The 17,687-nt window shown below is 38.9% G+C and overlaps 1 protein-coding gene across 1 annotated transcript in view; it reads right to left on the reverse strand.

The window, feature by feature from the left end:
* Window positions 1–17,687, reverse strand: part of tmeff2a (transmembrane protein with EGF-like and two follistatin-like domains 2a) — a 94,266-nt gene that overhangs the window by 34,647 nt on the left and 41,932 nt on the right. The gene's annotated exons all lie outside the window — the stretch shown is intronic.

Raw genomic sequence — 17,687 nt, forward strand, 5'->3', positions numbered from 1 at the left:
CTGGAAAATGTGGCTGCATACTTTGATTTTTTTTTATATTCTCCTCCCCCTCACATTATTTTTATTCAAATGAAGCTAATCTTATTCAAAACTGGCTTTAATTGAACTACAATTGAAATTTACCAACAATTTATTGCAGGAATCATTGTAACCCGTAACCCCTAAATAAGTCAGGATAAAATATGGTAAGAAGAAATTGTTGAGTCACATTCACAGTAATTACCTGAAAATAGAAAATGAATGCACTGCAGTATATTACAACAACCACAAAACTAAAGAGAATATGCAATTTAAAAACCTGTGAGAAACAGCACATAAAATGGAAATATTCTAAAGAGAATACTTCACTCAAATGCCATTTATTTAATTTAAAAAGTGAGCTTAAATCAAGATTTCAGCTGTAATAATCAGATTGAAAAAATTGAAGACCTTAACCAAATAACTGCACTTTGAATGATATATTGATGGTATAATCAATTACAACATATATTATTACTATATGCATATACCATATGAAGTGAAAAATAATATATGGAGTAGGGTTATGTTCAGGGTGATCTAATTTTTGGATCCCAGAATTTATGTTCTGAATTAACTTAAATATAGACTGCTAGGAAGTTCCCTCAGTTGTTCCTGTGCATGGGAACACGCACAATGGAAATGAGAAAGGCAAAACTGGAAGGTTGAAGGTCTGATTCAAGCCTATATTAAGCTGAAAGATTTTATGCAAATTACTCCTGGACTGAAGGGTAGACTTTGCAAGCAATATTGAAGAGGGTAGAGGAAATCACGAGCAAATATAAATCAGCTAATTGATCAGCTACAGAAAATAACTCAAGTTTATACAGTACCTCCATTGGAAGTCCCAACTTGCTTCACACACGATAGGTTACCTTTGAAGTGAACTCACTGTAGTTATGTAAGGAAACATGGCAGCTAATTTGCTCACAGCAAGAATTCTCATGCAGCAATGAGCCAAGTGGCAAAGTGATGTTTTTATTGTTGGTTGAGGGACAACAGCCGACTAGGACACTTGCAGAAAATCATTACACTTCCTAGGATGGTTTCATGAGATATTTTATGCTCACATGGTCAAGCAAATACCTTAACCAGAACACAGTATATCCAAAGTACTCCCTCGCTATAGCAGTGAAGGGTTGGCCTATAATATGTTGCCAACTCTGATTCAATCAGGATTGGTGTCTACATCACTGGGGTTCCCTACATGGACTCATTTTGGGTCCTTACACATAGCAGTGCAGGTCAAACAGTCACTTAAAAAGACCAGTAATAATATTGGTTTTGTAAATATAGGCATGGAAAAGTGTAATTAGAGTGTAAAAGATTATTTGCACAAGATAACAATTATGACAGGATCCATACCATTTAGAGTAAACTATTATGAAAAGGTCAATAAAGCTAGTGTGTAGTTTTAGTAGGATGATATCAACTAGTAACAAAGTGATACTTAACATCCTAGGACTATTTCCCATGAAATAAAGAAGGGTAAGAAAAAAGATTTTGTCTTCAAAAATGTATTAATTAAGTGAACAGGAACTATTTCTTTTGTTTGGGGAATCAGTAAGACAGTGGAGAGATCTGTTTAAAGAAACTTCTTTAACAGAGGGCTGTTAAAGCATGATGTTTTCACCACAGGGAATAGTTCAGACAAAAGTCTAGTGCATCTTGGCAAGGTGATTAAGTAAACTAATGAAGCAAAATAGGAGAAATGTTTACTGCCCTGATCACAACATTTGGATTGGTAATAAAAATAGGAAATACTCACAGGTCTGGCAACATCTGAGAAAAGGAAAAATATTAACACTTCAGTTTGATGACCTTTAATTTGAGAAAAATCATCAACCTGAAATGTTGGACTGAATTAACACAAAGGATGTCCCTACCTGCCATATCTCTATTCCACTGAGTTGGCACGGGATGCAAGCAGCCTCAAAGCAGAGGCAGATGGATGGAAGGCTGGCAGGCTTGCATTGCTACCTTCATTTCCTGGGATGTTGGCCCAATTCTAACAATATTGGGCTATCAAACTCTCACTCCCTGCCACTTCACATACTGCCAGTAACCATATCAACAAAACCAGGTGGAACAGATGGCCAGGCATCTGATTTACCAGATGTTCTCATTATGAATGCTTGTCTGAGGTCCAAAGTAATTACTGGGACTTGGGCCTTAGTGGAATGATAGCTTTGTTTAATTGACATTATCTCATATTAACTTGGTCTTACTTTGCATTTGTTTTTAAAATGCCCCAAGTACTTATTTGCAAAACAAAAAAAAAGGTGAATTAAATTAAAAGTTCCTTCAAAACGATCCAGTCCTGGTGTTCATTGTTCAAGTAAACCCCAAGGCTGAATTTTTTTGGATAGCAGGCATAGAGATTGGCAGGCATGGAATTTCATTGGAACATAGGAATTAAGAGCAGGAGTACACAATTCAGCCCTTTGAGCCCGCTTTGCCATTTAACATAATTATGGCTTATCTTATCTTGGTCTCAACTCCACTTTCCTGCCTGCTCCCCAAAGCCCTTTATCCCACTTTTCATCAGAAACATATCTATTTCTTTCTTGAATCTGTTGATTGATTTTGCCAACTGCACTCTGAGGCAGTGAGTTCGATAATCCCATTCCATGCAACTTATCAGACACTTGACTAGAATTTTCCTTTTGGTATCCGAAAGCATGAGGGAACCACCCAACTGCCTGCAGGAGTTGCCGTCCCTCCAGTGGCAGACTGGCAGAGCCTATGGTCGAAGAAGGCTTTCAGTGTTTGCTTGCTTGCTTGGCTTCAAATACAGCTGTTGGTGTCCCTGGGGTAGGTGTCCCCTTCCATAATGAAGACTTGGCTAATGAATGATGTGGAGATGCTGGTGTTGGACTGGGGTGGACAAAGTTAAAAATCACAACACCAGGTTATAGTCCAACAGGTGTATTTGGAAGTACAAGTTTTCAGAGCACTGCTCCTTTTTCACTAGCTACCTCATGAAAGAATGGTGTTCTGAAAACTTGTACTCCCAAATAAACCTGTCGGACTATAACCTGGTGTTGTGAGATTTTTAACTTTGGCTACTAAGGTATTTAAAAAAATAAATTAAAGTTAAAATAATTGGAGAGAAAATGTTTCTGATAATGGAATGCCCATTTTCTCACTTAATTGAAAAAGGAGCCTGTTGCATCTTCAGTTCTTGAGGGCCAATTTGCTCTCTAGTTTCAAGAGCCACTTGTCATCCTTAATTGGAATGGAGAGTCTGCCTTCTGGCTTTTAAATAGCCATTTAAGAAAAATCTGTGTTCACCACAGTGCTCTAGACTTCCATTGGATTATGTCATAGTCCTGACGTCTGCAATGAAACTCCTACAGAAAGTCTGAGCATCAACATTTAAGAGTTTCAGATCTTTTAAAAGCTATTCTTTTCTATTCCTATTACAAAAGTAAATAACTTCTGACTTAACCACATTATATACCATCTGCTGCTTCTTACATATTCAATTAACCTATCTCTTTGCAGCCTGTTTTTCCTGTCCTCATAGCTTACATTCCCTAGTATGTGCAGCATTATAATTATCAAAGGAACAGTCCACTTCACTGTCAACCATTCTTGGTAGCAATAACAGCCTTTGCTATTTACTCAAAATGCTGCACATACATTGTCACTCCAGACTTTGACATAAAATGAAAATGGTAGAAAATCAATTAACTGGTTATGAAGCTTTTTAAATCGTATCCTGATGTTGTGAATAGTTGCTACATAAATGCCAATTGCATTTCTGCACTTTAAATAATCACAAATTAAATTTGGAAAAATATGGATTCTAAGAGTTGTGCTAGAAATGATTTTGCAGACCAGCTAGTCTCTCTGACATAAATGAGAGTGATTCCATGCTCAAAAGCAAGTTTGTTCTATTCCTAATATAGTGACCAACACTGTTTGACAGGGAAGGTTTAATGATGACCTGAATTTTGCTGCAATAATAATAGTGAAGTTGACATTGTAAGCCATTATCAGGAGCTAATAGCAACATATGGAAATTACTGTCAGAAATACCATGTTCTGTCACAGGGTGTGCTGCTGCAGCACTCAGCATTTAAACAACAGCAATGCAGGAATGTAGTGTACTTGTCCACTTATTCCATGCTAAAAAGGACAAAGAAGTTAGGACTAAATAAAAATCGAAAGAACTGAGGATGCTTTAAGAAGGATTCTAAGGAAGGGTCACTGGACCCAAAACGTTAACTTTGATTTCTCTTCACAGATGCTGCCAGACCTGCTCAGCTTTTCCAGCAACTTCAGATATTGTTTCCAACAAGTTAGGACTTCTGCATGCAGGGGAGTGAGAGAGCATAAGAATTTTAAATTTCATAATAAGTTGTTAACTGAATGGCCTCCTTAATGTTCAAAATTAAATTTATAATGTGTAATCTCATTTCCTGAGGTGCAAATTAATGTTGACTTTAGAAAGGTTTTTTTTAAAGTATTCGCTATCTGTCTTTACTCTTCCTTCTTTTGTCACATCTGTATTTCCCAATATTGATTTTGCTTGCTATACATTAATTCAATGCACTTTATATTTCCTGTGTTATACTTCCTAGTTGAAGTCTGCAGGCAAAACATTCATGTGATTTTGTTTTTCGGTACAAGACTCACAATTTGCAACCTACTCCCCTGGTCCAATTCAGTTTCTGGTCAGTAGTATCCCCAGGGATGTTAAATATGATGATTCAGTGGTATTAATGTGATTGAACTTCAAGGGGCAATGGTTAGATTCTCTTTGTTGGACATTGACAAGGCATGGCCCTTGTGTGGCATGATGTTAATTACTACTTGTCAGCCAAATGTGGATATGTCTAGTCTTACTGTATTTGGAATGGACTGCTTCAGTATAAGTTATGAATAGTCTATTAACATACACCCTTCTGACCTGAGAATGGAGAACAGGTATTGATAAAGCAGCTGAAGATGTTTGGGCCAAGTACTCCTGCAGAAATGTCCTAGAACTGAGAAGTCTGACATCTCATAACCACAATCATCATCCTTTGCACTAGCTGAATAGACGGGGGCTGTTTTCCCTGGAGTGTCGAAGGCTGAGGGATGGCCTCGTGGAGGTTTGTGGAATTGTGGGGGCCATGGATGGGATGGTGGACAGGGTCTTTTCCCTGGGGTGGGGGACATGGGTTTGGGGTGGGAGGGGAGTGATATGGAAGAAACCTAGGGGACAACCTTTTCGCGTAGAGGGTGATACGTGTTTGGAGTGGGCTGCCAGGGGAGGTGTTGGAGGCTGATGCAGTTGCAACATTTGGGGCAAATCTGGATGGGTGTATGAGTGGGAGGGGTTTGGAGGGATGTGGGCCAGGTGCTGGCAGATGGGTCTGGTCAGCATGGACAAGTTGGACCGAAGGGTCTGTTTCCATGCTGTGCATCTCTATGACTCAGAATAGAAACACCATCACTGCAACAAAGAATCCTCAGACTGCTGTTGTTGTTTCCAAACATAAATGTATTAGTTTGTTTCAAGTAAAACAATTTGGGTCCCTTCTAATCACCAATGATCAAACCACCCAGGCCTGCTGTCATACACACTGCAGATCATGTGACCGCCTTTATTTTACTTTGGAGACAGGGTGGAACCTTATGAGGTTCCGAACAGCATGGGCTATGGCGAAGTGAGCAGTAGAATTGGGAGAGATATAGTGCAAAACTGATCTGGATGTCAAAACCATCTTGTTTGCTTTCCTCAAGCAGTATGACAATATTTCTGTTAATCAGCAGTGAGTACCCAGTTGATGAAAATTATTGCTTGTTAAGAGCCCAACCTGCCATTGGTAGTGGTCTTACCTAACTCTCCATACAAACTAGCCTTCAGGAAAACTTAACATGGAAACCAGTTTGATTTCCTGGTGACCTCAACTTGCTGCTTGCTCCATGAGAAACATGTTGACGACAGACAAATTGGAGCGCAGGACATGATACAGCAGCACCAGTCACACATGCCTTTCCACCACTGACATTGGCACTCCATTTACAAGGAGGCCTTGCTACCATCAGGCAATGCACTGTCACTGTGCCATTCAAGGGCAGACTGCTCTCAGAGGGGCCACACCAACCAGTAGAATATGGTTGCATCAAGTGTATAGGTACTACACAGGGAAAGGAGCCAACAATTTTTATCAGGCTGCTCCTTGGCTTGTCCATCTTTTCTTGTATTAGTGTACCATGTTAGTCTAGCATCAGTACCACATGTCACACATATGGTATCTGCAGCAAGCAATCCAACATCTCTGAAAACCTTGGAGAAGTAGACCATGATGAAGTCTATGGGGATGCCTGTCAGTCGGGGGATCCCAACACAGTTAGCCAAGAGCAGTCTTCCATTACCAGCCCCAGGCGTTGCTCACATTCGGTCACCTATTCGATGTGGCATTACACAAGGGGACGATGCCTCTGTGTTGCAAGTCATGATCAGCCTTTATCTTGATAGGGACAGGTCTGGGGTATATGGGGGAGGACTGACACATATGTGAACCTATGCCAGAGACCTTGGCAGATAAGAACCATAACTAGTAGATCGCTCAAGGAGGTGGGCCACGGTCATCCTGTTGCTTCCATTCAAAGAAATTAAAGGAGTCAGGGAAAGTTTGATTCAGGCAAAGGAGCCTGGCAAAAGGGAGGGTATAGTAAATTGTTTTAGTTATATGTACACAACTTGGATGATAAGCTCGGGAGGTGTGGTCAATGCCAGAAAAATCTTTCCTTAAATGGTTTTCAAAATGGTTTACTGTATTCTAGCTGTGATCTGACTAATGCTTTGTATAGTTTTAGCAAAACCTCTCTACTTTTATACTCCATTCCCTATGAAATGAAGGCCAATATTCCATTTGCCTGCCTTAGCACCCATTGAACTTCAATGCTAACTTCTTGTGATTCATGGACAAGGACTCTCAGATCTCTCTTCTGTGGTTTTGTGCAGTCTTTCTCTATTTAAATAATATTTAGGTCCTCTCTTATTCCTCCCAAGACCTTCCATTCCTCCATATTATATTTCAATGGCCTTTTTTTTTGCTCATTCACCTAACCTGTCTATATCCCTTTGCAAACTGTGTCATCCTTACCACTTGCCTTCCCACCTACTTTTGTATTATGCACAAACTTGGCTATAGTACATTCACTTTCCTGAACTAAGTCATTAATATATATTGTAAATAATTGTGGTCGGGTGCTGATCCCTATGACACATCACTAGTTTTAGATGCTATCCTGAACATGTCCGCCTTAATCCTACTTCTGTCTTGTATTAATTAGATATCTATCCATGCTACCTTCAACTACTTCCAACACCATGGACTAATCTTATGAAGTTGCTTGATATGTCATATTTCACAAAAATCTTATAAAAATCCAAATACATTACATCCACTGCCTCCACTTTATGTATTGTGCTTGTTAGCTGAAAGAATTCTAGTACATTTGTCAGTTATCATTTCTCTTTCATGAAGCATGCTGATTCTGCTTGATTACATTATGCATTTCTAAATGCTCTGCTGTTGCGTCCTATATAATAGACTCTAACATTTTCCCAATAACACGTTAAATGGCCTATAATTACCTGTTTTTTGTCTTCTTCCCTTTTTAAATAAAGGAGTGAAACTGGCTGTTTTTCAATGTATGGGATTTTTCCAGAATCTATAGATTACTGGAAGATTACTACCAATGCATCTACTACCTATGTAGCTGCTTACTTTAATATCTCAGGAAGCATTCTATCAGGTTCAGGAGACATATCTTTTTTAGACCCATTAATTTTCCTAGCACTTTTTCTCTGGTGATAGTTATTGTACTTATTTCTTCTCCTCCTTTTGCTTCTTGAATATTTACTAATTTTGGAATAATATTAATATCTTCTATTGTGAAAATTGAGGCCAAGTATTTATTCAACTTCTCTACCATTTCCTGATTTCCCATTATTTTATCTCCAGGCATGAATCTCGAAAGACCCCACGTTCACTCTGGCTTCTCAATTCCTTTTTAAAGAAGCTCTTGCTGTCCAGTGTTAATATTACGTGCCGGTTTACCCTCAAAGTTTATTTTTGCCTTCTGTATTATATTTTGATCATTTGTTTTGGTTTTTAAAAAATTTACAAATCCTCTGGTTTACCACTAATGTGAGTCACTTTCTATGTATTTCCTCACAATTTGATGCTATCCTTCCCTGGTTAACCAGTTGGTTTAACCCCCTTCCTTGAATCCTTCTTCCTCACTGGAATATGCCTTTGTTGTGAGCCTTGAACTATATTCTTAAACAGTCAACATTCTTCCTGAATGGTTGTTGCTGCTAAACACCTTCCCCCATCCACTCCAGCCAGCTCTGTGCTCATTCCTTTGTATACATCCCTACATAAGCTTAGTGTTATTGTTTCCAACACAAATTTTTCCCTCTCAAACTGAATGCTAAATTCTGATGTGTTATGGCCACTGTTTTAACTCTTGCACCATTTATTAAATCTGCCTCATTTCACATCACCAGATCCAAAATAGTCTAATTCCTGTTATAGAGTCATAGGGATGTATAGCTTGGAAACAGACCCCTCAGTCCAACCCGTCCATGCCGACCAGATATCCCAACCCAATCTAGTCCCACATGCCAGCACCCGGCCCATATCCCTCCAAACCCTTCCTATTCATATACCCATCCAAATGCTCTTAAATGTTGCAATTGTACCAGCCTCCACCACTTCCTCTGGCAGCTCATTCCATACACGTACCACACTGTGTGAAAAAGTTGCCCTGTAGGCCTCTTTTATATCTTTCCCCTCTCACCCTAAACCTATGCCCTCTAGTTCTGGACTCCCAAACCCCAGGGAAAAGACTTTGCCTATTTACCCTATCCATGCCCCTCATAATTTTGTAAACCTCTATAAGGTCACCCCTCAGCCTCCGACGCTCCAGGGAAAACAGCCCCAGCCTGTTCAGCCTCTCCCTATAGCTCAAATCCTCCAACCCTGTCAACATCCTTGTAAATCTTTTCTGAACCCTTTCAAGTTTCACAACATCTTTCCGATAGGAAGGAGACCAGAATTGCATGCAATATTCCAACAGTGGCCTAACCAATGTCCTGTACAGCCGCAACATGACCTCCCAACTCCTGTACTCAAGACACTGACTGATAAAGGAAAGCACACCAAACGCCTTCTTCACTATCCAATCTACCTGCGACTCCACTTTCAAGGAGCTATGAACCTGCACTCCAAGGTCTCTTTGTTCAGCAACAATCCCTAGGACCTTACTACTTCAGTGTATAAGTCCTGCTAAGATTTGCTTTCCCAAAATGCAGCACCTCACATTTACCTGAATTAAACTCCATCTGCCACTTCAGAGCTCATTGGCCCACTTGGTCAAGATCCTGTTGCAATTGGAGGTAACCTTCTTTGCTTTCCACTGCATCTCCAATTCCTGGGAGAGAAAGCCCAGGTTGAAATCCCTTCTGCTCCAGGTGTGTGTCTTAACTCAAGTTTCTTCTAAGCTGCATGTTTGGACACATGGACAGTAGCTCTGCTGTTCAGTGCATGGTGATCAGTGCAGTTATGCTCATCACCATATTGACATCACATTCTAGTGCCATGCACAGGACTCGAAACCCTAGGTAGCCAGTAAAACAAATTAGAGAGGACGCTGGTCATAACATCTGAGCAGGTTGATGAGAAAATATCATTAATGGTAGTTTGTGAGAGTCTGTATTACCAAAGACAGTGCATAAAATCAGGAAGTCCCTTTTGAATTGTCCGTTTGAGATTTCATGGATAGCTAATCAGTATTTTCTACCTAGATTCATGGTCCATTTTATTCACACTTCCATCGAGATTGGCTTTGAAAGGGAAAAGTCCAAGGTATTCCTCAAAACTCTCAGACAAGGTTAATCTGCCAAGATTGAAGACAGCAAGACCAATGGGTTCTGTTCTGCAGTCTGTTCGGAAGTCGATTTGTAAGCATGTCAAACACAATGCATATATTTAATCACCTTTGTAAGTGCTAGTGTTCATAAGTTATATACAGGTATTTGTAAATTGGAGACTGCCCTCCCTGTATTCTTCATGATTTGAGGTGCCTAGAACTGAATGCTGTTGCTCAGAGCTTTATGTAACAGTCCTCAAGATAAAGGTCAATTTTACATTAGCCTTTTAAACCATTGTGTTTTAGTTAATTATGTGATGTTGTCTTCAATATTATTTACATTTATACAACTTCGTTCAATGTAGTCAATGTAGTAAAATATCCCAAGGTACTTTATCAGAGCACAAGTAAAGAAAGGGCCATTTGAAAAGATATGAAAAGGTCTAGCCAATGAGATAGACATTAAAGAGATGCCTAAAGGCAGTAAAAAGAAAAATACAGAAACAAAGGCAGAGATAGAAATGTAAGGAGGAAATTACAGAGCAAATGCCTAAACAATTGAAGGTCTACCCACAAATGGTAAGGTAAGAAGCCAGAACAAGGAACTAAAATTGAAGAATCACAAGTGTTTTTGAAGGGTTTTAGGATTGGAGGACAATGGAAAGGGTGAGGTGACTGCAAGTTTTGAACACAAGTGTGGATTGATGGCATAAAAGTACTATTGTTATATTATGATTATTCAAAAGTTATCTACTACTAACTACAAGTAATTCTAGAGTTGCTTCTCTCCATGTGTTATCAAATAATTGGATGTTCAAAATTAACAAGATTTAGAAAAGTAGATATGTTATACATTGTGCAGTGGGTCAGCTAGGTGTATAGTAAACAATCTCTTAATGCAATTGCACAGAAACAGGAAATGACATGAATTACAAATGCACAGTGTAATAATTGTGACCTCTGTTGATTCCTGCTTTAGTCTTTGTTTTAAGTGTCTATGCTTCTTTTGTGTTAGACTGCTTTGTGCCAACAACACACACAGCCTGCATTCAACAGCTGCAAATCGTTTTCTTTACTTGAAGAACTGGTAAACATTATCAGTAGTGGAAGAAGATTCATGTTCTTATCATGCCTTAAAGCCTTGAAGGTCAACAGAAACTAATGTTGATTTTCCTTCAAGGGACAGATTCTTTTCAGTTACACGATTAGTCAGAAACTATTCTCCCAGTTCCTCCACCCAAAAATTTTATTTTACATAATAAATCAACATACTTTTTGTACAAAGGTTACATAGATCACAGGCAAGCTCGTAACTCTTATGAAATGGTTCTCGTCAACAAGTCATTGTGCTGTTGTAGTGAAGCACAAGTTTTTCCCAATCCTCAACAGAATTATCAATTAAATTATGCTTTAATTAAAGTCTGAGATGATCAATACAGTTGACTTTCCAAATTTACATTTGACAATTTTTGACGAAATATACATTTCGTCTTAAAAAAATAACATGCAACAGTGACTAAATTTATCCAGAAAATTCTGGTGGTTTCTTTTAATGCAGCATTCCCTGTGGAAGAGCTACAAAGCTGCTCTTGCATAGATCTGTAGACAGTCTGATGGAAAAGGTTATCAACAGCTCCCACAGGCAAAACTTTACAACAGCAATTTATACTGATGATATTATTTTAATTAAATGCACAAGTTAGTTCTTTATTTTTCAATGTAAATCCTATTTTTAAAAAATCTGCACTACATAAAGTATCAGTGTTGGAAGAACAGAGCACACACATCCCTATTTTACACTGAGTCATCCAAGCAGAAATGACTGAAAACTGGCCTGCTATTGACAAAGCTGCTATAAATGGAATGAGGAATAGAAATCTAGATTATAAATATTTAATGCCCCTTTCTACCATGTAAAGTTTCATGACTCCAGTGTGACAATAACAATGATGCTTGTATTTATTTTCCTTTAGGCAGTTTTTCCCCCTCAAATAACCGTCCTCATTAAAATGATATACAATATTGTATAGGTGTACAACAGGATCATTGAAATGAGCTACAAAATTGCAACCTGATTTTCAAGTCTTTTTTTAAATTCAGTTGCTGCATTCATCTTTCCACAAAACATACTGCTTGCAATTAATTGCTTGCACATTTGTACCCTGTTTATTCCAAATGCTACTATTTGTTTACATTTTGCTGTGTTTGTGCATCTTAGGAAGATGACAATTAAAATGTGATGCAAAATTCAAAGATGCTGAAAATAGGCAGTTTAAATTTGTAAGAGAAGAAACTTGGATATGTACACAGCAAGATGAAACTGAATAATGCTGAGTGTAAGTGCCATAAAAGTGGTCCTTTCTCAAATTTCCTATTCTTAAAAGTATTCACTTCACTCATGTAGTTTCACAGATACCCCATAAAAGTGACTATTCCTCATGGACTTTGTCTGTGAATGTCAGCAGGCTATTTAATCAAAGAAGACTTCACTGCTGGATCCATCTTAGTATTTGTTTGTGTAGTACATACAGTGGATGAAAAACAGGAACAGGGCTACTCCAATTCATTCACTGTGCCCATCCACCCCTCTCTTTCCCAGTTCACCAATACAAGTTATTGAATTCCCACTAACTTCCTGGATGGCATCAGATCACTCAGATTGCAAATCAAAATGAAGACTTTCCTGATCACATCACTTGGGTTCACACTGTATGGAGTATTTGACAAATACAACTTTATCCTCTTTAAAAAATGTAATTGCTTTGCTATTAAAGAACAAGATAGATATCAAAAGGTGAAATTGTGGTATGAATTATTTCAAGATATAATAACACTGAGAAATAGTACATGGAATACATATTGAATTGCACTTGGAGGAAGCACTGAGCTTGACAACAGTGGAGAACATTCTAGGAATGGTGGACTATAATATCCATCACCAAGAGTGGCTTGGCAGCATCACTACCAACCAAGCTAGTCAAATCCTAAAGGACATAACTGCTAGTCCGGATCAGCGGCAGGTGGTGAGGGAACAAACAAGAAGGGGAAAAAAAAGTTGACCTCATCATACCAATCTAACTGCTTTAGATTCATTTGTCCTTTATAGCATCGGTAAGACTGATCATTGCACAGTCCCTATGGTGACAAAATCTGATCCTTGCATGGAGAATATCTCATTGTGTGGTATGACATTATCACCATGCTAAGTGGGATAGACTTGGAACAGGTCCAGCAACTCTGAGCATCCATGGCTTTGTGCCAAGTTGTATTCCAACACAAATTTCATCTCATGCTTAGTATATTCCCTTATTCTACCATTACCACATCTAGCCATGGGAGCAGCACCAGGCTAACCCAGAAATTGAGGTGTTAATCTGGTGAAGTTGCCAACAGGATTATTCACATGCCAAACAGTATAAGCCACAAGTGATAGACAGAGCTAAGCAATTCCACAACAAATGGATCAGATACAAGCTCTAAAAGCCTGAGACACAACATATTTAGACAAGAATGGTCATGGACAATTAATGACTATCATACCATTACTGAATCCCCACCATCAATATCCTGGAGTTACCACTAACCAAGAACTGAACTGGACCAGCATGTAAATATTGTGGCTACAAGAGCAAATCAGAGATTTGGAATCCTACAGTGAATAACTCAACTGAATCCCTGAAGCACATGCACCAACTACAAGGCACAAGTCAGGAGTCTAATGGAATACTCCTGACTTGCCTTGTAAGTGCTGCTCCAACAATATTCAAGAATCTGGACATCATTCAGAACAAAACAACCATTTTAATTTATACCTTCTCCACAAACATTCAGGAAATTCAGGAAATTTACAAAGTGCATTATCAATGCGTTATGAATAGCACTCAAGTTAAATTTCAGGTCTCTAGAAAGCAAAACCATTTCATATTAAAACATATACTCATCTAACTTCAAAATAAAAATTGATGGAATTATTATGAAGTCAAAGCTTCCTAATAAGGCTATCTTACTGTAGGAAGGATAACAAGTATCAGGGCTATGTGAAAAGAACAGAGGAGTGGGACTAATTGGATAGTTCTACCAAAGATCCTCCTTTGGTGTTACATAATTCAATGATTTTATGAATTATGATTCTATGTAACATGACCTTCTGTAATATATAGTGATATACATCGGGGTAGCTTAAAAGGTACAACTTCTGTAAAATGTCCAAATGGCCAATAAAACATGACTGGAGCTCAGAGGTTTGCCTTAACAGTAGCATTTTAAAAAGCAAGGCTTTCATTATTATGCCAAAGAATGCACATCTTTTCCCTTTGCAGTTTAAGCAGAATATATTGCTTAACATTTACTTAAACATGGATTAGGTCATTTAACCCCTCATTTAACCCAAATGGCAACTGCTCTATTAGCCAACTTTGCATCTAGTCGTAATCTTATCCAACACAAGTCCATTCATTTGGCCCAAAAACTACAGCTTGTTTTATGGGAAGGGGTGGTGGGAAAGCAGTTCAGAATACCATTAAAAAAAATTACAAATGCAGGACATCTGAAATAACAACAAAGTGCTGCACAAATGTAGCAGGTTTGGCACCCTCTTTGAAAGTTTTGAAGAATCACCATATAGGACACAAATGTTGCTCTCTCCACAGACGCTGCCAGATGTGCTCACATTCTCCAGCACTTTTGGTTCTTATTTTAGAATTCCATTACTTTGTGTGACCAAGTGCTTTCTGATTAATTTTAAAATTAACTAGTTCAAATATTCAAACCATGATTCCTTATTTTGAATTCTCCATGAGCAGGAATAGTTTCTTTGTATTTACCTCACCAAACCACTGAAATGATTATAAACACCTTGGTTATGGTTTTTCTATCTTCTAAACTCAAGAGAATGGAAAACAAATTTACTCAACCTGTGCTTATAATTTAACTATTTAAATTCTGGTCTCAATTTTGTTGAACCTGCACTGCAGGATAAAATAATTAATTTGCTTGGCATGCCACCAACCATCTTAGAGATTTACTCCCTCTGTCATTATAGACAGTATACTGGTATCATTGTGTACCAAAGTGCACTGTAGTAATTCACCAAGGCTTGTTCAATAGCACCTTCCAAACTAGTGATCACTATTGCCAATGAAAGCAAAGTCAGCACTCGCATATGAACAGCAGTATTTGCAGGTTCCCCTCCATGTCGCACAGCATGTCATTGCAGGTTCCTCTCCATGTCGCACAGCAAATGTATCACTGTTCGCTATTGCTGGGTCAAAATGCTGGAACTCACCACTCCAACAACTGAATGTACAACACTGTCGTAGCTATCCCTCAAGGTAGAGGATGATGGTCTTCATTCCGTTGATTTATTTATGGCCTCAGAGGTGGCTTATGAGTCCAATCTTGGCTTTGAAAGTTCTTCTGCATTCAGGACAGGTAGTTCCAGATGGCAGATCGGGCTTTGGTTGTTGCTGAGAGTGTGGTGCTGAAAAAGCACAGTGGATCAGGCAGCATCCGAGGAACAGGAGAATCAACGTTTCGGGTATAAGCCCTTTATCAGGAATGAACATGGCTGTGCTTTTGGTTGTTGCTGCTTAGTTTCCATTTTCTTCTCTTTTCTTCTAGTTCTGTACATCTGTTGGCTTAGAAAGTTGCTGTTTCTTCTCAGATGATGGTTTGCCAGAGTTGCTGTTCTGGGCATTGGTTTCCCAATTGTTGATGTCAATATTACATTTTTTCATGTTGGCTTTTTTAAAAATATATTTTTATTGAAAAAATGGAAAGTTTTTGGATATTACAACAAATACAAAACAAAACAATTCAAAATAATACAAAGAAACCCACTAATTACATAAATAATAACTAGTAACAATTAATAAATCATGACAGTTATAATAATACAGCTCAACAAAACAACGTAATAGCCCTCAACCATCGACAGCATAAATTTATATATATTCACGTGTTTGTAATTCCTCCTCTCTGGATACTAGATTCATTAAACAGAATTGTCATGGCTATATGGAGGCCCTTATTAGTATGGCAGACAAATCTGTACCCAAGTAGTCCAAACTGAGTCATCACGTCTTATAAAAATTCTCAGTTTTATGGTGCACCATACTTGTAAGAAAGTCCAAAGGGATGTGTTCCATGATTAGCTTACGCCAGTCCAACAGTCACAGGGTGGTGGGGGGGGGGGTTAGGGTGTTTAAGACACCCAGCCTAGCAGAACGCTCTTTGTTGTACAAAAAGTGAGGATACTGAAAAGCTTTTTTTTGTGCGCCTCTAGTAGAATTGAATTAATAAGGCCAAAAAGAAGAGATACTGGGTCCATATTCCTTAACTGTCATTATTTTGTCCAAGAACAGCAAACTACGAAGGGGGCATCTTGCCAGAGATGCTTCGATGTCTAACTATAGATAGTGAGGGTACCCTCGGGACCAGAGAGAGCCATAGAGATGTACAGCACAGAACCAGACCCTTCGGTCCAACTTGCCCATGCTGACCAACCCCATCTAGTCCCACCTGCCAGCACCCGGCCCATATCTCTCTAAACCCGTCCTACTCATATACACATCCAAATGCCTTTTAAATGTTGCAATTGTACTAGCCTCCATCACTTCCTCTGGTAGCTCATTGCTTACATGTACCACCCTCTGCGTGAAAAGGTTGCTCCTTAGGTCTCTTTCATATCTTTCCCCTCTCACCCTAAACCTATGTCTCTAGTTCTGGACTTGCCCCACCTCAAGGAAAAGATTTTGTCTACTTATCCTATCCATGCCCCTCATGATTTTATAACCCTCTATAAGGTCACCCCTCAGCCTCCGACGCTCCAGGGAAAACAGCCCTAGCCTATTCAACCTCTCCCTATAGCTCTAATTCTCCAATCCTGGCAACATCCGTGTAAATCTTTTCTGAACCCTTTCAAGTTTCACAACATCTTTCCAATAGGAAGGAGACCAGAATTGCATGCAATATTCCAACAGTGTCCTAACCAATGTCCTGTACAGCTGCAACATGACCTCCCAACTCCTGTACTCAATACTCTGACCAATAAAGGAAAGCATACCAAACACCTTTTGCACTATCCTATCTACCTGCGACTCCACTTTAAGGAGCTATGAAGCTGCATTCCAAGGCCTCTTTGTTCAGCAACATTCCCTAGCACCTTACCATTAATTGTATAAGTCGTTATTTAAGATAGCAATGAGCTTAATTAATAGTTTTTGATATCTGGGAGGTCCACTCCTCCCAATCTGTGGGGTAGCTGCAGTTTAGTTAGTTTAATAAGGGGTCGCTTGCGATGCCAGATAAAGGAACTGAACCAGCCGTTCAGTCTAAATGCTTGCTTAATAAAACCAGAAGAAGCATTCGCATAGGATACAGCAGGCGGGTGAGAATGTTCAAGCTGGCTTTTGAAACGTCTTTGACTCTCTTCTGTTGTCTGACTCTTACGTTTGCCTTCTTTAAGCTGGGAGTAGCAGATTTGTTTCGACAGACATCAGTCTTTCATCCAAACAACATGACTGCTCCATCTTAGTTGGTTCTTGATGACATCGGCTTCAATGCTTGTTGTTTTTGCTTCATTCAGCAAGATGATGTTGGTTTTTCTATAACTCCAGCTGATATTCAAGATGTTTCAAAGACATCATTGACGGAACTTTTCAAGTGCCTTCAGATGTCATTGGTATGTTGTCTAAGTTTCGGATGCATACAGGAACATTAGGACTACCACTGTTTTGTACACTAGCATTTTGGTGTCTGTTCGGATGTCACGATCATGAAAGATCTCT

Source organism: Chiloscyllium plagiosum, unplaced genomic scaffold, assembly GCF_037043375.1.
Source record: "Chiloscyllium plagiosum isolate Xiang-an unplaced genomic scaffold, Cpla_swu_hap1 HiC_scaffold_7, whole genome shotgun sequence".
Classification (NCBI taxonomy): Eukaryota; Metazoa; Chordata; class Chondrichthyes; order Orectolobiformes; family Hemiscylliidae; genus Chiloscyllium; species Chiloscyllium plagiosum.